Source organism: Lissotriton vulgaris, chromosome 6 (genome assembly GCF_964263255.1).
Source record: "Lissotriton vulgaris chromosome 6, aLisVul1.2, whole genome shotgun sequence".
NCBI lineage: Eukaryota > Metazoa > Chordata > Amphibia > Caudata > Salamandridae > Lissotriton > Lissotriton vulgaris.
Window position 1 is genome coordinate 1,383,092,401 of NC_141694.1, and position 22,690 is coordinate 1,383,115,090.

Consider the following 22,690-nt stretch of genomic DNA (forward strand, 5'->3'; position numbering starts at 1 on the left):
TTCTGGGACTAGCGCACCTTTTGCGATTGCATTCCCTAATAAGAACACATACCTGACCCACCTATTTTTATCGTTCTTAAAACATCCGAGGGTATCCCATCTAATCCGGGGGCCCTGCCCCCTTGTACGGAACTGATTACAAGTTCGACTTCCTTGGCAGTAAACAAATTATCTTTGGGAAATACAACCGAGATTGCATCCCCACCAACCCAGTCTTTTGTCTCAGCATATTGGGGCCTGAAATAGTTCACCCAGGCGGATTCTGCGACGTTGTTGTCTGGTTTTTTTGGGGTACCACCTCTGCCCCACTTCACTATCTTCCAAAAGAGCCTGGAATCCTTTGCTCCAGAGGCCTCCTTTAATTCCTCCCAATACTTCTCATCCCATGGGAAAGTATTCCTTAATTGCGATTTGCAATTTGCTAATCGCAATTAAGGAATTTTAAGGAATCGCTAAAAAAATGCGATTTTGTACATACATACCCATTTGCCATTCTCAAATACAGATTTCTTAAAAATCGCTACTTGAGAATCGCAAATGGGTATCTTGGTACATATGGCCCCATAATTCCTAAATTTTGTACATGTAGCCTTGAATCCTGTTTCTAAACTTGTGAGTGTGACAGTTCTGTTGCAACTGCTGCATTTATAAGAATATACTAAAAAAAATGCTTTAAATTGCCGATTCTATCATCTCTAATGGGAATTGATGTTGATAATGTTCATTTTAAGCTCCGAACTTTATTTTGGGTGTGAAAGAAAGGCAAATTGGGCCTCATACACAGAGCCAGTAGCCCCAGAATGAGAGGTTTGATTCCACTTGAGATGATGAATGGGGCCTCTATAGGTTATTTGCCTTGGAATGTACTATTGGTTTTATGGGGAAATCATTTGGTACAATGTGTTCACTTCGAACAAGCTAAGCTCACGGTGATGAATTATAGGACCCATAAAAATAATGGACGTGTCAGAATTCAATTTTTTCCCAAAAATTCCCCATATGTCAGTAAAACATCCTAATGTTTTATTATTCGGTAACAAAGCAGTATTTCTGAATAAAAGGTGGTCATATTACTGTATGATATGGTATCCCAAAAAATGAGTAGCCATTATGATGCAATGTGATTTCATCTACTTGTAATAATTCTGCAAAATAGAATGTCAGAAAAATGAATTCGAAGACAGAAGATTCAAGCTCATTTTTCCAAACGTGAAAAGAAAAAAATATATTTTCAGTTAAAGATCTTACATAATCAAAAGCAGAGCTGAACATAATAACCCCCAGATTCATCAGGACCACATTTTGCGATTCTTTAATAGCGAAAAATACCGATTCGCTATTAAGGAATAGCAAAATGCTATTCATCAAGAAATCCATTCAAAAATAGCGATTTCTAATAATTCCTTAATTGCGACTCGCAAATTGCGAGTCGCAATTAAGGAATATCTCCCCATTCATTCCTATGGGCCTAGAGGCCCATAGGAATGAATGGGAAGACAATCTCAATTTGCTAATCGTAATCAGCGATTCGCAAATTGAGATTGCGATTTCAAGGGTGCAGGGGTGTCCAAAGGACACCCTGTTGCACCCCTGAAATTGATATGTGCACATCTGTTGCGCCCACACATGTCCTTAGGGCATGTGTGTGCTCAACATGAAACTTTGAAAAATGCACTTTAGTACATTTTTCTAAGTTTTTGCTATTTACCATTTGCTATTTCGCAGTAAATAGCGGCCCCAGATTGCGAATTCGCAATTTTTAAATGGTTCATGAATTGCATTTAAGGAATCTCAAACTGAGATTCCTAAAATGCAATTCATCGCAATTTAGCAATTTCTATAATTGTGATTTTTGCATTTGGGATGATGAATCCCAAATGCAAAAATAGCGTTCGCAAAGGGCCAATTTCCCAGAATCTGGCCCTTTGCGAGCCGATTTCGGCTTCATGAATCTACCTGATAGACTGTAATGTCTGCGCTTCGACTCATTGAAAAGCCAATAAATTCACCGGTTAATGAATATATTTGTTCTGCGAAAAATACATCCTTATACTTTTTGTTCATCCGGGTCTAAGGTTCTAAAAGCGTTTCGATTTTGCAAGTGCAGAGTTTATGTGCCATAATGATGGGCCTTCGCCTGCATTCAGTGATTGCTGACTTCGGTGGCATAATTAGAAGTACCTTGGTATTTCAAGGTCAAGGTGAAATCACATTTAACAAAAAAAAGACATAAACAATGTAAATATTTGATGAGCTGTGCATGGTGAAGAAAACATCTGCCACAGGGCACTGTCTTTTGCATTTCATCTTTTTCACCAATTACTTTATAAAATCGGCAAAAAATGCTATATTCCAGTTACCTATAACCATATATCACAGAATAGTCGTTCTACGCATTTTAAGGGACATCGTACAACTCATTGCACAACTCATAGGATTATGTGTCTGAGCGCAGAGCCCATGGGAAATTGAATTCAGAAGCATGGCACTCTCAATTTATAATCTCTAGGGGATTAAGACTCGATTTTATGGTTCTGTCCTCCAAAACGTGTCGTTTTAGTCTCACCTGAAACTCTCCAGTTGTTCAAAATCTTATTTTGCAATCGCCTGAGTTCATTTGCTTCTGAATATGTAATGACAGGATGAAAGGTCTGTACGCTCGGTCTTCATAAGGCGAGTGCTGTCTATCCTGTTTAATGAATGCAGTTAGGAAATTGTATCTGAAACATTTTGGAATATATGGCTGGGAATATTGCGAAAACCGAGTCAACAATCTATGACGAGCTGTAAAACAACTAAAATCTTTTACCACTTCAGGCCCAGTCTTATAGCTTTAGATTAGTAAAATACCCTTCAAGCCATCTGGACTGAATAATAACAACCCCTGACACGGGTTACGCTTTAATTATAGCTCATCAGAGCATAGAGTGCTGCATAAACAATGCAAAAAGGAATCAGAGAACTCTTTGGTAGTCCCCAAGTTTAGGTGTAGAGCAGTTCCTGCATGGAGCACCCTTCAACCCAGCCAGATTCAAAATTTGCTCACCTCAAATGCCTGCTCTGCTGTCAAACATTTTAAGCACAGGATTAGCACAATGCCATCCACAACGACATAGAAAGTGACAATGGGGCATATTTACAAGGGGACTGCGCCACCGGAACATCACTTTTTTCAATGTTCCGGTGGGACAATGCCCTGCACCATATTTAGAAAGCGGCGTTAACCTACTTGGCATGGCGTAACGCCACTTTGTAAATATGGTACCCTTTCACTCAGTTTTCTGCATGAAAAGGGTGTGCAATGGGTGTTGCTGTGGACCTTCCACTACAGCACCAATTGCTTTTTAATGCTGCCTTATATTTACAAGAATGTGTAATTCTGAAGCAGTGCCAAAAACGAACCCATGTAAAAGCAGCCATAATATTGGTGCAGCAGGGAGAAATATTTTTATTTCTTCTTGTTTTTGCTCTTTCTATGTGTGCTGCAAGTTTATTTGCTAGTCGGTGTCCCTTCCTGTACCAATCATTCCCTGCAACGCAGGCACCCTTGCACCACGGTACAAGGGTGTCTGTGTTGTCACTAGGCAGCTATTTTTAGCACCAGCACAAGGGAAACACAGAGGTGTGTTGTATTCTTGTGTAAAAGGTGCATTGCTGCATTTATAAAACTAAGCAGTGTGGTTCTGCAAAATTTGCTGAAGCCCAGGCCGCACCATTTTCTTGCAAATATATGTTAAAGTGTTTTGCGTTTCTACAGCAAACTAGTTAAGCATAGGATTAGCACAGCGCCATCCACACTGAGCTTTAAAATGACGAAAGCCATTTCGTTTTGACTTAGTGATGTATTCTCTTGCGCACATAGAAAGAGGAAAACAACTTGTTATTGTATTTTTGAATGAAGGTGTCCCTCTCTCCACAAAAACTTCTTGTGATTGGATCCCCCCTACTACACAGACATCCTTGCTCCAGGGTGCCTGCTTTGATGCATGGCAGCCATGTGTGCAACAGCACAGTAGAAGAGGACAGGAATGCTCTGTATCTCATAGGTATGGGGCATTCATGCCCTTTTTTGTGTAATGGAGGGCAGCGCAGCAGGAGCCTTGCAATGCTGACTTATGCAATACATTTGTAAATGAACCCATGATTATCAACCTTTTGACTCATTTGAGCAACTTACAAAGATCTCCATTAACAAAAATCTTTTCCAATCCAGAGGATGAAACACTTACTCCTGACCAGCTGCATGTCCTGGAATTGGAGTCTATGGAGGATGACAGACTGCCAAGCATACGACCAAGACACTCTACAGGATATCCTAAACTCCATCCAAACTCTATCTCTGGTCATGAGAAGGGCCAACAGCATTGTGAGGTCTCCACATGATCTGCCTCTCACACACCAAAGACCAAACACAAGCCTACCTCTAGCACAGAACTCCAAGGACCCAGCCATATGCAATTCAGTTTTGACCCTGCGTCTCATGGGACTAGTCCAGACCGAACTGCCAAGCCGGGTCCTCCCTGGACCGGAAACAAGTATCCTGGGACCGGTTCCAGGGTACGTCATCCTTCATCAGCCAGGCTAGCTTGAATCCAGTGGCATAGTGATCAAGGGACCCACGTCTGGGCATACCTTTCCCACTTAGGGCGAAAAGTGTAACAGCAACAAAAGATGGACGGAATGCTAAATGATTCAAACATTCTCCCCAGTCAAGAGAGCTGGGTTAAATCCATTGTTCTTTTGCTGGCTACGCCACCCCAGTTCGGACCCAGCCATATGCAAATCAGTCTTGACCCTGTGCCTCATGGAACAGTCCAGACTGAACTGCCAAGCCAGTTCCTCCCTGGACCGGAAACAAGCATCCTGGGACTGGTTTCGGAATGGCATGGTGAGCAAAAAAACAATGGATTTAGTCTAAGATCTCTGTACTAGGGGTGAATGTATGACATTGTTCTGCATTCTGTCCATCGATTGTTCTTTTTGCATCAGCCCCTATAGGGACATCTCAGAGGCTATAAGAGACAGCTACTCTCTCCTCCATGGCTTGGATCAGACCCTGGCTGATATCGCTGGTGTCATGAGGCATGAACAAATGCCCAGCCAAAGTGGCACCAGTGAGGCTGCCAACCAGTTGGGGCAACATGTAACATCCAGGAGTCCATGAAGAGGAAGCAGGGCTCCTACATTGCAACAATGGATACCTACCATGGCGTTGTTGCTGTTGTGCTGGCAAACCATCAGGTCCTTCTCAATGCTTTGCTGACTTACTTCTTGGTGCGAGAAAATGCTGCTGGGAACCTGGGGTCCACATCTTCAGGCCATAATGTGTGTCGGCCTCCATTGGCTTCAGGACCTTCAACACTAACCTCACATGAGGCACCACACACATCAGAGGGTGAAGTGAGGGACTTCAGATCTTTGAAAAGGAAATCAACCTAGTAGCATATCTCTGTACCACATTGCCAAGTTTCTCCAATGCTCTGTGTTTATGTCCATGCCATTATACTCCCAACAGCAGGTACCATCCTTCATTTGCTTGCCCACCTGTTAATCTCATCCATATGTGGAGTGTCTACATGAGCATTCTTTCCTAACGGCAATTGGATCTTCTCCCTCACTGGAACATTCCTCTCCTCAACATGTCTCATGACATGTATCCCCCATGGACTGTCTGGACATCCAATGGCTCACTAACTATGTTGGGGTTGTTGGCCTAAGGACTTCCAGTTGCTCCTTGCTCCGTAATTGACGTGTAAATAAAACTACTTTCACAAATCAGCATGTTGGATTTCTGGTCATGATTGGAGTAAGTAGACCATGGTGGATGTGCTGACTCTCAAGCCACTATTTAACATCTAAAGTATAATGCGGTTCTGCGATCCAGGTGTAAATATGCACAGTGCATGGTAAATTGTATATGTGATCCCTATCTACAACTAAACTAGCAAATCGTAATCCAAGGTGAAATGCATGAAATGCAACAATAGTCGATCAGTCGATGGTAAGAGTACATTTAGGAGCTGACAGGTGCTGATACAACCATGCATACTAGCCAGCAGACAACAGTGATGCTAATAGGGGTGTGGCCGAGCCGATCAGCAAGATGGCTGCTCATTGAGAGGGCTCAGCTGGCCAAAAAGATAATCTTACATTTATGCGCCTCAACCAGCGACTTCCGAAAACACCAGTGAACAGTGAGGCAACGAGTGCTGGAGCGGTCCTCTGCTCCCTGAAAATCACAGTGATACGGTTTATGGTCTCTGCTTCATGCTGGGAATGGCAGTCCCGCAATGTGGAGCAGATAGTGTGCACCGCATGACCTGTAGAAGGATCAGTGGAGTCGCAGTCCTGACCCCGAACAGGCTGCGAAGTGATGGCGGTGCAGCAACAACCTTGAGCACTGAATAACGGAGGTGGGGGACTGGCGGAATCATAGAGTGTGTGCAAGGGGAACTGCCTCTCGCCCATTACAGCAACCCTGGAGATCGCGCAGTGGCTGCCGGATGGAGCCTGCAGCAGGAGTGACGTGCAAATCTGAAATTGCACTGGGTAGAAACCAACAGCCCTGGTGCAAAACAGAAGTAAGCTGGGAAGTAAAGGCCTAGTGTGTCAGATTGGGAATTGAGTTGAAAAGATAACTTAAATAGCACACTTAGGCTGCTACATGTGTGCAAACTGGTGACCACCTTCACAAAATGGCGCCCAGTGTAAATCGGAGATCACTTTGAGATAAACACACTGGCGTATTGGGGATAGGAGTAAACCCGACCACTGAGACACTGCATTGCACCAGAGGGACCGGAAGTCAGAGATTTGCACAGAGGACTTTACTGCATTTTAGTGAAGAGGAGACATTACAGGCTAATCATTACCTAAGCAAACGCTCCAAGTGCTTAACAAGAGTCGATTCCACTGAGCAAAATGAGGGACCAGTTGCAGCCTGAAACCAGCTGGCACACTGGCAGCTCGTAACTTGCTAGACACCAGACACAGCAGCGCTGTTGCAGTAGCGTATCTAGCTGCGCATCCCAAGCAATGGGGAAAACAGACACTAAATAGTCAAAGCTAAACTTTGAAAACAAATGGCAGACAGGCACTACAGGAAACAGAGGCATCGCATAGGGAGGAACCGGGGCAATCTGAATCAGAATGACACAATATTTGTTTAGAAGTGAAATCCAGCCTCAAGACAAAAGATGAGAAACTTGATATCATTACTGCCAGGCTGGAACGTGTCAAATGAAAAGTTGACAACAACAAAAGCAGATTAGATACACTAGAGAACAAAGCAGAAGATGTGTATGAGTTTCTAGTAGACACAAAAGAATAAATACTGCAGATGGAAAAGATCCTTTTGATTATAAGAACCAAGAATGAAGATTTAGAAGCCCGGTCATGGAGAAATAATCTGCGCATTATGGGAGTGCCTGAAATGATGGCTATATCCAAAATGGAACTATATGTTGAATACATGCTTCGTGACCTCTTTGGGGCAGATTTGTCCACGATGTTCATAGTGGAGAGAGCCCACCATGCACTAGCCCCTAAACCACCAGCTGGTTTCACTTCTCGTCTGATTACTGCACTTATATTAAACTACAGAGACCTGGATGTGGTCCTCCAATTGGCATGGGAAAGAGGAGGAAGACGACCTTTACTACGAGGGTGTTTCACTGCGGTAGGTTTACAATGCGGGCTTTACAACAAAAGTTGTTTCAACAACTAGCGCTGCATGGCTTTGTAAGCTAAGCTTTCCTACTGTATGTAGACTGGTGTTGGAATAGTAAATCATACTATCCCTAAGTCCAGCGCCCTCCAGCGCATGTCGTTGAAATGACTTGCGTTGTAAAGTCTGCGTTGAAACATACCGTGATCAACATGATCGTGTAGTATCATCATACATTTGAAAGCGGCACCATCCAACATCAAGGAAGCACTCTAGCCTTCTATCCCGACTTCACGCCCAGAGTTCAAGCTGCGTACAGAGAGCTTCTTCCAGCTAAGTAAATTCTTAGTGAAGCATGTACCCCTTATGTACCCAGACGCAGCTCGGCGAGGGCTGCATTGCGACAATTGCATTGGCTGCCGATTCATGAAAGAATCACTTTTAAAATCCTGTGCTTGGCACACAAATCGATTTGGAACGACGGCCCCAAGATTCTTCTTCCCCTGTTCCGTTCACATCAATCTCTCAGATCCCTTAGGTCCAATCAGCGTAATCTGTTGGTTGTACCTAGGGTGAAGCGAGCCCGAATGGGTGGTCGCCAGCTTTCTTTCTTAGCAGCCAAATGCTGGAACAACCTCCCTGACAACATCAGGCTTGAAAGTAACCATCTCACCTTCAGGGAGCGATTAAAGACACTTCTGTTTCAGTGAATGTCTTGTTCAGTCTCGTGGTCTAACAGTGCTGGGATGCCCTAGGGTAGCCATGAGCTATAGAAATGAGTATTCATTCATTCATTCATGCCCTCCTGTACCCAATTTAGCTGAAGGGAAGTCACATTATTTTATGGATGCCAAGTCAGCACTGAAATATGGTAAGCATATTGGTGGCTTGAAAATGGCCCCCTCAGAGAAATCTGTAGATGGGTCAAACTCAAACTTGAGTGACAATGACTGAATGGTAACTTAAATTTGTCTGAGACTGTGCTGCTCAAAGCAACTGGTAAGACTGTTAGGTTAGGTGTGGCGAAGCGCAAGCAGTTGATGTTAAAGCGGCTGCAGCAGTGGGCTCCACCTCCTGACTGAAAATGTTGTACTAGAGTTGAATATATAATCGGATGTCACCGGACTATTGATATATTTGGCCTCCTCACTACTTGCGTTGAGGTAGTTTGCCGGCGATGTAATGTACCCCACAGGAGAGATCTCCCGAGCATGCATAGATATGAACAATTTATTGATGCAGGGGTGGGGGGTAGGTATTAATTCACAACCTGATTGGGGCTTTGGTGTGGGGGTATGGTGGGATAAGTTAGTTCCTGTAGTTACTTTTAGTATTAGGCGAGAGTTGATGATGTATTCCCACATTAAGATCAAATTGGACCAAAACACATTTTTAATGCACACTATGAGCATAAGCATCAGTCACTGCATAACACACTGGGGAAGGACGACAAGGTTCATGATTGAAGGCAAGGCACATCAGTTGAGCCCCTTAACTTACACAGTGGTTATTCAAAGATGACTCTGATCACGTTCCTGACTTTCAACATACATGGCCTCAGAGACCACAGAAAGCCGTGACTGGTGCAAGCCTACCTGCTCCGTCATGATATAGACATCTGGTTCTTACAAGAAATGCATCTAACAATGACAGCACAATATACTGCAAAATAATTCCAATTACTCCCGAGGGGTGTCAATACTCATCGGTAAAGGCTTGGACTGGACTACGATTCACTCCTTGATAGATCCGGAAGGCAGGTACGCAATTGTACATGGCCACATTAGCGGATGGCACATCACACTGGTGGCAGTTTATGGCCCCAACACATACTACCCTGAATTTCTTTGCAGGGTGTGGGCTGAGGTAGCGCAGATGGGCAATGGCATGACGATATCGGGGAGAGATTTTAACGTAGTCCTTGAGGAAAAAAGAGACATATTTGTGGCTGCTGGATCTCTGCATCCAAAAGCCACTGTCCAATAACAATCCATATTAAGGAAAAGCCAATTAATAGACATCTGAAGACAAATGCACCCAGACAATAGGGAGGGGACTTGCCTATCCATGCACAACAAAAAAGTGGTCATGACTGGACTACTGGTTACAATGAAAGATGCTGCTCTCTGGACACCAGACATGAAGCATTTGCCACACACATTATCAGACCATGCACAGTGTTACTTAAACTGGCCCTACCTCAGACACCCCTGAGAGCTTTCATGTGGCGGCTCCCTCAAGAGGCGCTGACGGACAAGGTATTCAGAGATGAAATACGGAAAGAGATAATGCCATATTTTCCGATTAATGAGGACTCAGTAAATTCCCAGCCAATATTATGGGAGGCATTTAAGGTGGCAATGAGGGGGGCCTATATAGCCAAGCGGGGTAGGGTTCTCAGAGATATCAGATGCACTATTTGTAAAATTCAGGACGATATTTGAGCCTAAGAAAAAAATGCTACCAAAGCCAGGACCCTAAGCTGCTGACTGCTAGCACAGAAAAGATTATGACTTATGAGGAAGTGGTAAGCAGGGAAACTAGATTCCTAAACAAATACACGCTGGTTCAAAGATAATGGGAGGGAGACTGGCCTTTCAAAACACTAGCTAATATACTGAAAAACTCCCACCCCCACACATATATATAACTGAACCGATGAATGAGGACACCAGTCCAATGAGAGATCCAAATGGCCTTCAAGCAGTAATCACACAGTACTTTGGGAAACTCTACACATCTTGAATTACACACAACTAAGCAACTGACTATTGGGACCCAATAGAACTCACTTGGCTAGAAAGAGCACACAGGAAATATTTGGATGTCCCTTACACTGAAGAGGATATTGTGAAGGTGATCCAGAGTCTGCCAGGAGATAAAGCCACAGGACTGGATGGCCTCACAGTCTCCTTTTACATGACAAATGCCCAGATCCTGGCACCCTATTTATTTAAAGTATATCAAGAAGCGTATGAAAGCGGTATCCTTCTGCTGTCCATGCATGAGGCAAGAATAACCACCGTACTAAAATCTGGGAAGCTGTAAAATAGCTGTGATTCATATCTCCTGCTGTCTCTGATTAATGTGGACAATAATATATATGCTAAACCACTAGCTTCCCGCCTGAAGCCATTTTTACCGCTAATGATACATCCAGATCAGTCTGGTTTATATGGCCAGATCAAACTCTCACAACTTGAGGACACTGTTTTCAGTATTACATTACCTATACCCACAAGTATATGCAATGGCTGTGTTTCTAGATGCCACTAAGGCATTTGACACGCTTGAATGTCTGTATTTGTTTGCCCTCCCGACCCGCATTGGTCGCAGCATGTAATTTATACAACAGATACAACTGCTATACTCAAGGCCTATGGCTCGGATCAGATTTAACAATACAGTGACTGAGCCATTTGAGATCTCGTGAGCACACAACAGGGGTGCCCGTTATTGCTCCTGCTGTTCCCCATAGCGATGGAGCTGTTGGCCATGTGGCTGAGGCAAAATCATGCACATAGAGGACTGGGGTTCATGACTAGAGGCCAGGTGACATCCTTGTATGCAGACAATATTACGCTTTACATAACTAACACCTCTGAACTGGTAAGTGGCGAGCTCTCTGGTGTCCACATAAAATAGTCCAAGTCCATGATATTGCCACTTACCAAACCAACAGTGGGCAGAAGGACCTGTTGGATACCTGGGAGTGTGGATAAGTAGAGATATGAAATAACTATGGGAGGCTAACTATGACTATGACTGTGTAAGGGCGTGTCTTTAAGAGAGAATACCAATTTGGACTAAATTTCCTATCTCAATGGCAGGATGAATAGCCACTGCAAAGACATTTCCTCCTGACAGCTTTTTCAGCCGTTCTTCCTGCCAGGTTCTTTAGTCCAGCCGTAATCTAAAGTCCAATCAGGGCCCTAATACTTATACAGCATTTTCTCTATGTATTCTTTGTTTATAGTGTCTCTGAGCTAAGTAAAAAACAGTTCTGTTCTGCCTGGCACAGCTTCACCACAGGAGGTGGAGACAGCATTGTGCAGAGCAGACCCAGCCTATTCAGGTGCTAGTGAAAACTCCGCCCACCACTCTAAATCCAGAAAGTATATTCAGCCTGGCTATGAGTTACTGAGGAAAGGCAGGACACTCCTCAACCCCCCCTTGTGACTGTCAAGAGTTAATGCACATCCCCAGCTCCTGTAACTCCAAGACAGTGAATACACAAATATTCATCGGTACACAGGATGGTTAAGCAAGAAAATGCCAACTTTCTGAAAGTCAACGAAACAACATAGATTCCAATACTGATATCCTTTCATTCCCTTACTCACTCATGCGATCACACACATACATGTTAGCATCAACAGCAAAATATTATTTTATTTACTTTTATTCTTTTTTTTAATATGTACTTTTTTGCTTTCAAAATACAATTCACAAATACAATTCCAACAAACCTGACACTACACAGGGGGACATCAACTTCATACAAAAAAGAAAAAGAAAAAACAATTCAGATTTATTTCACAGAAACATTATATTAAATTAAAATCATGATTGTACAAAAAACACTGTTAAAGTACAGCCTATGCTCTGTTTCCTAAATGTTATACACATTGCCCACAAAGCATCTTTACTTAGGTAAGGCATACATATTTCCTAGTGAGCTAGAACCAAACAGTGAGGATACTGGGCTCTGAGAGGAATCACAAGTTAATCTGGATACTGGGCTCTGAGAGGAATCACAAGTTCATCAAACAATAATAATTTATTCAAAGCCACAGTATAGTTTTTAAAAAAACACTTGTTTGGATGCAAAAACTGTTGACGCATTTCAGACCCCTTAACATTGATTTATGGTGATCTCTTCAGGACTCAGAACACTAGAATGCCGTAAAAAAATAATAAAACAAACACGCTTTATTGACGATGCATTCAACAATCCACTTTCATCACAGAATTATATACTCTTTCTCTTTGATTTACCTTTCTTGTTCACGCTATCATAGCTGATCTGCAGAATCATTTGTTACTGTTCTGAAACACTTCAAACACCAGAATTAGACAAAACAAAGAATTACACAAAGATATTTAACTGCCATTTGTCTATAACCAAATGGTTAAGGAAAACAACTCACATCTATCTTTCGCGGTGGCTTTCCATCTTGGAGCCAATTGATTGTTGTTCATGTTCTACGTTATGCCCAGACATGGGTCCCTTGCTCAACTTGCACTGGATTCATACTGGCCTCGCTGATGAGGGGTGTTACCCTGAAACTGGCCCTTTCCAGTTCAGGGAAGATGTGGCTTGGCAGTTCGGACTGGACTCTTCCCATGTGGCCCAGGGTCACGACATACTTGCATATAGCAGGGTCTGAACTGAGGTGGCAAAGTGAGCTAAAGAACGATGGTGGATTCAACCTAGATCTGTGACTTATGGTGAGTGTCTGAAAAGTTTCAGTGATCCATCCATCATCTCCTTGTGTTTTCTGTTTTTTGTTTGCTCTGCTGTTTGCCATGTGGCTGAGGCAACAGCATGCACATAGAGGACTGGGGTTCACGACTAGAGGCCAGGTGACATCCTTGTACGCTGATGATATTACGCTTTACATTACTATTACCTCTGAAAACCTAATTCCCATGATACGTGAACTGCTAAAGCTGGCCAGCTCTCCGGTGTCACAACATAAGCATCCAGTAATGCACCTGTGTGCCCTGGAGATTTGGAACTCTGATCTCGAAACCCTGGTTACACTGGAGCGGCAGTGTAACCAGCAGTGGCTGTATTGTTGTGACCAGCTGGAACCACTGTCCCCTAATTTCAGATTAAGGTTAATCCATTTCAAGTTCCTACACCACCTATGTAGAACTCCAATGCAACTTCTAAAAATTGGGACTAAGGGCAAACGGAAACTGCTGGAAATGTAGAGCACACAATGTCTCCTTTCTCCATATGGTACAGTTTGCCCACTGGTAGCAGACTACCAGGAGAAAGTGTTCAGAATGGTAAGAGATGTTGTGGGGGGGATCTACATTGCACACCACTAGTGGATATCATGGGATTTGTCAAAGAAATCCCCCAAGATACTCGGTGCTTAGCTGAGATGCTGCTACTAATGGCTAAGAGAGAGCTAGCGAAGAAATGGGGAAGGAGACAGGGCCCATCCGCTGACTCATGGCTGAAATATATAGTGTACTGTCAGGAACAGCTCTCCAATTTCAGGAAACCAATGCCCCTTGCTGCCAGGCCTAAAGACACATGGGCTCTACTACTAGAGTGGCTCAAACATAGAGAAGCCTCAACACCCCCATCAAATACCTACCTCCGGGATTACAGTCACTAATTAGCCTATATAACATAAGACTGTAAGCATGACTTCTATACAAGAGAGACTATGTGATGTTGAAGGTCAAAATGAGAATGATGCCATACACAATGTGTACTGACATAGATGCCACATATATTCAGAACCTGGAGCTGCACTGTCCATATGATTGTAAATGCATAGGAGATGTTAAAGATCGCAGAATTGAAAATTGGTCATCCCATCCCTCTCACAGTTACTTCAGATGTTCATGTTAGTTATGGTCGACATTGCATATGATGAGATTATGTCAGGAAATACAATGCTTTTTACATATGTTGCTGTTTTAAAGTATCAATACAACTTTAATAACAAAAACAGTGAAGCTACTACAAAATGTTGCTAGGGAAAATGTGTTAGTAACAGCCATCACTGTGGCACCAAACACATTCTAGATTAGTCAGAATGGTTTTAATTATTCATCCATACAAAACATGATGCATCACATACTCACACAGCACTACATTGGGCTAATACCTGATTTGGGCTAAGTTTCCATTCACAGAAAGTGACACCATTGTTTACTTCTAATTTTTGAATCCTTAGGTGCCTCATCTACTAACACATGTATACAAACACCGGCATCAACTCCTACAGCATGTGCTTAATTCAACCTAAACAGATGTTACAACTGGCAAGCATGAAATGAGTGAGCAGTGTGAAAGTGTAAATTAGGAGTTATTTAAAACACTAGTGATTTTAAATTCTAAAAACTATAACCTACACCAATCATACAAAATATGTCTAAATTATCCTTTTAAAACTCTCCTTCACCATTGTAACTTAAAACCAACCTAACCTACCTAACCTTAACTTATCTTTTTTTACACATATACCACTACTGACCGGTTAAACGACAACCCCCCAGCCCCATACTAAACATTTGTAGATGAGACTACCAACAACTGCAGCTATGCACAAACTACCTAAATATTTAAATCTAAACTAATATATATATTTTTATATAAACACAGACTAAACATCAATCATCCACCCACTTAACAACCCAATCACCCATACCCTCATCTAAAACCCAGATCAATACTAAAACTATATTAAAACACTCTACCTCCACTAAACTACTAATATGCTAATAACTATTCACACTAAGCTAAAAGTCTATACTATAAGTTTTTTTTAAAAGAGCTGGGGGGCATGAAAATTGGATGAAGCGTCTACATCTTATATTCAATGCAGTCCACATTCTGCTGCCTTGTTGGCAGGGTCCTTAGTCCAAAAGTATTCACATGAAGTCTTTGAGACTTCCAACAGGAGGCAAGCTCTACTTCAAGCCCTTGGAGAAAACATTCCAACAGCAGGATGATCAAAGTACAATCCAGTCCTTTCCCTGTTCAAGACAGAAGCAACTAGCAGCAGTTGAACACAGCAAATCACACAGCAAAGTGGCAGTTCCTCCTGACAGCTTTTCCAGCCGTTCTTCCTGGAAGGTTCTTTAGTTCAGCCGTAATCAACTTAGAAATAGTACCTGTTCCAGAAGTACTTAAAAATTTAAATGTTTACGAATCCTCATTAATACACATTCATTTCAAGCAATAGTTTGCAAAGTGCTAAAGACAGGGAAATGACCTCCAACTGAGCACTAGCAAGGTCACAAAGGTAAAGTTGTATACGTGCTATTAGATTTTAAGGACAGTATTAAAACTGTAGGGGTACAGAGACATTTAGAAGAGCGACTTGTAATTTTATTGAATGGTGTCCTGACCAAGAGTAAAAAGAAATGGCAAGAGTTAGTAGATGTTGGTAAAGTGAAAAAGGCAACTTCATATCTAGTACAAAATAACATATATCTTCAAGATATCACACATCTGGAGGACAATACATCATCATCAACAGGTCCGATAGAAACAGTGGATTGATGCAGAGTAGAAGAAACTTATGAACATTACTGCATCCACCCCCTACATTCAAAATACATTGTTGGTGATGCTATTGATCTATATCAATTAAAAGAAGCAAAGGGAAGTCCATTAAGTGTATGGGAAAAAAGGTTAGAATCTCGATGTTTCCCTCATCTCTTTCCTACAGTAGTCGGAGGTAGGTATGAAAAATCAGTCTGTACAAATAACTGCGGATGAGTATAGATGAACTAGCTTATATTTAGAGTATCCTAGATTTTGTCAATGTAACCATTATATGTACAATCTATTATTTGAAAGAGATTTGTCTGCATTGTCTTATGCCGTAAATCACATTTTGAAAACAGGAGTAAATCTGCAAAATCTATCTGCAAGAGAATTTGATAAAAAAATTCACAGAAAAGATGAACAACTGGAATACAACTTGATTAATCTCATGACATGTCAATGTGGGGCCAATTAATATTGGTATCTTCGTCACGGTGAGTTTAAATGCATGTTGAGAAATTTAGGAGCACCTACTTATTTTCTAATACACAGTTGTGCTGAGTACGCATGGGATGTCGTGCTTCAATTCTTGCGAGATGCTAATTCAAATCAGGAGAACTCTGCTCATTGGACCCTGGACCCTGCAAATGTTTGCAGATATTTTAAACAGATTTTAAGCATTAATGGCTTTTATCTGCTTGTTTCTCATGTTTTTTTGCTTCTTTCTGCTCATTGCTGAAGTTTATTCTGCCTCTTTCTGCGCGTTTCTCACCTTTATCATGCCTCTTTCTGCTAATTTTGTACCTTAATTCTGTCTCTTTCTGCTCTTTTCTGAACTTTATTCTGCCTCTTTCTGTTTTCTGCTTGTTGCTGACATTTATTCTACCTCTTTCTGAAAGTTTCACACCATATCATGCCTCTTTCTGTTCATTGCTAATTTTTTACCTTCATTCTGTCTCTTTCTGCTCTTTTTTGACCTTTATTCTGCCTCTTTCTGTTTTCTGCTGGTTGCTGACCTTTATTCTGCCTCTTTCCGAAAGTTTTTCACCTTTATCTTGCCTCTTTCTGCTTGTTTCTGACCTTAATTCTGCCTCTTTTAGCTCTCTTATATCCATTCCCCTGGGAACGTGGGGGAACAACAAGGCCCCCGTCATCCCAGCCAGCTCTCTCCGCTTGCAGGAGCTGGCATTGTTGCTGCATGCTTGGCATTACTAGAAAAACAGCTCCCTCATGCAGGAGCAATCATTTCATCTCGTTCCCTGTCTGTGTGTCTGCAGGGAGGGAAATAGATTAAACCTCTGCTCCCAGCTGGTGCAAGCACATTGACAGCTCTGGCACAATGAAACTGGGGTGTTTGGTTTAGCTGGGCAGGAACTGTCAGCTCCTGCCAAGCAAAAGCAAACAGCTATGTTTTGAGGGTGGGCACCCCAGAACATAGCGGGAGCTGGCTCTTGATGGTGGCGGTCCCCAGGGCCTTCCTTCTGTTTGAACGGGCTGCCCTATGGAGGTGTTGGTCCCCGGGACCGAGAATGGTGCAGAAGTGGGGACGAGCAACCCCCCTCCTTCTGTACAAAAAAGAATACCCTGTGGAGTTTGTGGTCCTCTGGATGTTGGGGGACAGTATGGCCCCCATTACATATTAACATATGCCCAAGGCCCCCCTATTCATTTTAATTTATAGCCTAGGGGAGGTGGTGGTCCACGGGGCATTAAAATGCCCTATGTTGGGGCCACAAGCGCCCCCCTCTGTTTAAAAAAAAACTTTACCAAGCCCACGGGACTTAGCCCACCCAGGTGCTTTATCGTAAACAAGCATTTAATCAATCAATCATTGCATTTCTAAAGCACGCTACATACCCGTGAGGGTCTCAAGGCTCTGGGGGGGGGGAGCTGCTTCTGATCGAAGAGCCAGGTCTTGAGAAGTCTTCTGAAGGCCAGCAGGTCCTGGGTCTGTCGTAGGCTGGTAGGGAGACCGTTCCAGGTCTTGGTGGCGAGGTAGGAGAAGGATATACCGCCAGCGGTGCTTTTTCAGATACGAGGAACGGTGGCGAGGGCGAGATTGGCAGAGCGGAGGCTGCGGGTGGGGGTGTGGAAGATGAGTTGGTCGTGAGGTATGCTGGTCCGGTGTTGTGTAGTGCTTTGTGTGCGTGGATGAGGAGTTTGAAGGCTATCCTCTTGTTGACGGGGAGCCAGTGTAGGCCTCTTAGGTGGGGTGTGATGTGGCTGCATCGGGGGACATCAAGGATCAGTCGTTCCAAGGCGTTCTGGATTCGTTGTACTCGTCTCAGAAGCTTGGTTGTTGTTACTGAGTAGAGGGCATTCCCGTAGTCGAGTCTGGTGGTGATGAGGGCCTGGGTGACAGTTTTTCTCGTGTCCGGAGAGATCCATTTGAAGACCCTGTGGAGCATCCGGAGGGTGTTGAAGCAGGACGCAGAGATGGCGTTGACTTGCTTGGTCATGGAGAGGGCGGAGTCGAGGATGAAACCCAGGTTGCGTGCGTGGTCGGTGTGTTCTGGGGCTGTGCCTAGAGATGTGGGCCACCAGGAGTCGTCCCAGGCTGATGGGGTGGGTCCGAGGATGAGGACCTCCGTCTTGTCTGCTGTCCTTCATCCAGTCGGCGACGGCCTTCATTCCACTGTGGAGGCTGGCTTTGGCGGTGTTGGGGTCTTCGGTGAGGGATATGATCAGCTGGGTGTCGTTGGCGTAGGAGATGATGTTCAGGTTATGTTGTCGTGCGACGTGGGCGAGCGGTGCCATGTAGATATTGAACAACGTCGGGCTGTGGGAGGATCCCTGCGGGACGCCGCAGATGATGAGTTGCGGCTGTTTCTCCTTTGTCCATCAGCATCCTGATGTCATCGGTGGCGGCGATGAGGGCGGTCTCGGTGCTGTGGTTGCTGCAGAAGCCGGATTGGGAGGGGTCCAGGATGTCGTTGTCTTCGAGGTAGCGGGTTAGCTGTTTGTTGACAATCGTCTCCATCACTTTTGCCGGGAATGGGAGCAGGGAGATCGGACGGAAGTTCTTCTTGAGGTCCTTGGGGTCTGCCTCGGGTTTCAATAGGGCGTTGATCTCGGTGTGCTTCCAGCTTTCCGAGAAGGTTGCTGTCTCAAAGGAGATGTTAATTGTTTTCCGGAGGTGGGGCGCGATGGTTGTGCTGGCTTTGTTAAAAACGTGGTGAGAGCAGGGGTCGGATGGGAATCCGGAGTGGATGGAGTTCATGGTTTTGATGGTGTCTTCATCGCTGATGTGGACCAGGCGGTCAGGCGACTGGTGTGGGTGGAGGTCGCAGGGGTGGTGGTCTCAGTGGTGGGTGCGGGGGTGTCGGAGTTGAAGCTGTTGTGGATGTCGGTGATCTTGCGGTGAAAGAAGGTGGCCAGGGAGTCGCACAGGTGTTGTGATGGTGGAATGTCATTGGTGTTGGAGCTGGGGTTGGAGAGTTCATTCACGATGCTGAAGAGCTCTTTGGTGTTATGTACGTTGTTGTCTAGGCAGTCCTTTAAGGCGGTTCTCTTGGCGGTCCTGATGAGTTGGTGGTGCCTGCAGGTGGCATTCTTGTGGGCTGTGTGGCTGTCTGGTGTTCGGTCGTGGAGCCATTCCTTCTCCAGCTTCCGACAGGTGCGCTTGGAGTTCCGGAGGTCTTCGGTGAACCAGGCAGATTTCTTGTTGGTGTGTTTGGCTGTGGAGATCTTGAGAGGGGCGAAGGTGTTGGCGCAGTCGTTGATCCACTGTTTGAGGTTTGTGGTGGCGTTGTCGGGGTCGATGGGGTTGGCAGGTGGTCTCAGGGCGAGTGTGTTGGTCAGTTGGTCCTTGGTGACCTTGCCCCAGCAGCCGCGTGGCAGCTGTTTGGTGCGGTGGTGTTTGGTGGGTTTCCTGAAGGTGAAGTGGACGCATCTATGGTCAGTCCAGTGGGGTTTGGTGGTGTGGTTGAAGGAGACGTGGGGGCTTGTGGAGAAGACGGGGTCCAGTGTGTGTCCAGCGGCGTGGGTGGGTGTCATCATGAGCTGTTTGAGTCCGATGTTGGTGAGATTGTCGATCAGGGCGGTCAAGTTGGCGTCGTTGTTGTTCTTGAGTTGGAAGTTCGGGTCCTCGAGGAGGATGTAGTCCGTGGAGGCGAGGGCGTGGGTGCTGACAAGGTCGGCAATGGTGTCGCTGAACTGTGGTCGTGGTCCGGGTGGTCTGTAGACGAGTGTTCCACTGAAGGTCATGTTGGGGCCGGTGTGGATCTGGAAGTGCATGTGCTCGGCAGTGGTGAGGGTGTTGTCAGTGTTGGTCGAGACTCTGAGGGTGTCCTTGTGGATAATGGCGATTCCCCCTCCAAATCCGTTGGTGCGGTCTCTGCGGGAGATATTGTAGCCCTGTGGGATGGCTATGGCGATGTCTGGTGCTGAGGTGGCATTCAGCCAGGTCTCCGTCAGGAAGGCGACGTCGGGGCGGTAGAGTCCAGGCGGTACCAGAGTTCGATGGCGTGCTTGAGAGCAGAGCGGGTGTTGAGGAGTATGCAGTGGAGGTGGTTGGGTTCTCTGGTTGGTGGTTTGGCGGGCTGGATGCTGGAGAGTTTGCAGTTCCGGCAGGTGAAAGGCCCTTGGGTGTGCTTCGGGTTGGCCTGGTTGCAGGGGTGGTGTCGTCCGGTGTTGAGTGCGTGGAGGAGGCTGGAGTCGTAGTGCAGTCTGGCGTTGCGGGGGGCGCGGGGTCCAGGGGCTCTGGCTTCGGCGTGCCCGCTGCGTGAGTCCACTGCGGTTCTGCGCGGCGTCCTCCATAAGAGGCAAAGTGGGAGGGAGGAGCAGCTGGGAGGCGGTGGCGGGGTGGCCAATGTGGCGAGGGGATGGGACACAGAAGGCAGAAGGGGCGGGCCACAGGGGAGCAGCGGCGGGAAGCGGGGAGCGGGGGGGCACGGCTGGCATGGGGCGTGAGGAAAGAGAGTCAAAAAAGAAAAACAGAAAACAGATGCCAAGACGAGAATACAAATTAGCAGCACAATACAATTAGCAGCACAGTACAGTAGGAAAATACAGTAACCAGTCACCAGACCGCAGGGGAACACCAGCGGCGAACCCCCGGCAGCGGCAGCAGATGGGCGTCACGGGCACACAAGAGGAGCGGTGCGGGGCGGGGGCGACCTGACCCGAGAACAGGGTCGAGGTCACAGCTCACTGCTGCGCGGCGTCCTCCCTAAGAGGCCAAGTGGGAGGGAGGAGCAGCTGGGAGGTGGGAGCGGGGTAGCCAATGGGGCGAGGGGACTGGACACAGAAGGCGGCGGGCCGCAGGGGAGCAGCGGCAGGAAGCGGGGAGCGGGGGGGCACGGCGGGCAAGCGGCACGAGGAAAGAGAGTCAAAAAATAAAAACAGAAAACAGATGCCAAGACGAGAATACAAATTAGCAGCACAATACAATTAGCAGCACAGTACAGTAGGAAAATACAGTAACCAGTCACCAGACCGCAGGGGAACACCAGCGGTGAACCGCCGGCAGCGGCAGCAGATGGGCATCACGGGGGCACAAGAGGAGCCGTGCGGGGCGGGGGCGACCTGACCTGAGCCTTGGAGACCACTCTTGATTTTTCTTTTCATTTTTGCTGTGAATTTGTGCAATTCATTTTTTTTAATGCTTTATTGCCCTGCTGGGTTCCTAGACCAAGCTTGGGGTTCAGGGTATTCGTAACCTGCCCCCTATCTTTTTTTTTTACTTTTTCTTTGGGGACACAGCATCAGCCAAGTCCCAAGATTGCTGCCAACATTTCCTGGTTGAAGTGTACGTAGTCAATAAGATCTCTGCAGTTCTCTGTATGAGCTCATTAATATTCATGAATTAGCCACAATTGTAGATATACAAAGTTGGTTTTCCTTAGATTCCTCAACAACTACTGAGCAGATTTACAACAAGCTCTGGTGCTACACACATAAAGCCTTACACAAACGTGGCCCCAGAATCCTGCAGGACAAAGTTAAATTTTATGTTCCTTCATGAAAACTGAAGTCTTGCTATCACACTCTGGCTAAAACTAGATGCATAAAGAAGGTAAGACCGGGGGGTTGCTTCTTCTCTTATCTGGCAGCCACTCATTGGAATGATCTTCCTTTAGATCTTCACCTCACTGCAGACAATATGAAATTAAGGAAAAAGCTGAAAACACAGAGTTTTCCTAGGATTTAATTGCTCACACCTTGCAGTCCATCACTCAGTTTCCACTTGCTGATGTCACTGGCACCTAATCATTCTCATTACAGGTTTTTAGCTCTCCTAGCACCGTGATATCTCTTGGGATGATTGTTGCGCTATATAATTACAAAAAGCTAAAAAAAAAGTGAAAGCATAATCTGCATGACTAAATCTATCTTTCTGTCAAATCCAGTGTAATTCAGTCCAGCAGTTTGAGCTGTACTCGTGTTCAAAGCTCCTATGCGAATTAACATAGGAACACACACTTAGTTAAAACCCCTTTTTTTGTGGCCCTTGCTTGACGGATCACCCCAAAACTTTACATGCACAACAATACTAACTATGACACTTTTATGGAAAGTTTCATGAAGATTCGTCAAAAAGTGCCAAAGATATAGGCAAGTTCAAAAAAGCTTTTTCCATGGAAACATGATCCTACCCATAACTACCTACTGGCGACCACCAGTAGGCAATATATATATATCTCCCACAGTGGTGGTGGCCACTGGAAAATTATAGTTATGATCATGCTATCATAGGAAATGCATTTTTGTATTACTAATAAATTCAGCACTATTTGACAAATTGTCTGAAAAACTTTCCTAAAAAGTGACATGTTTTGACT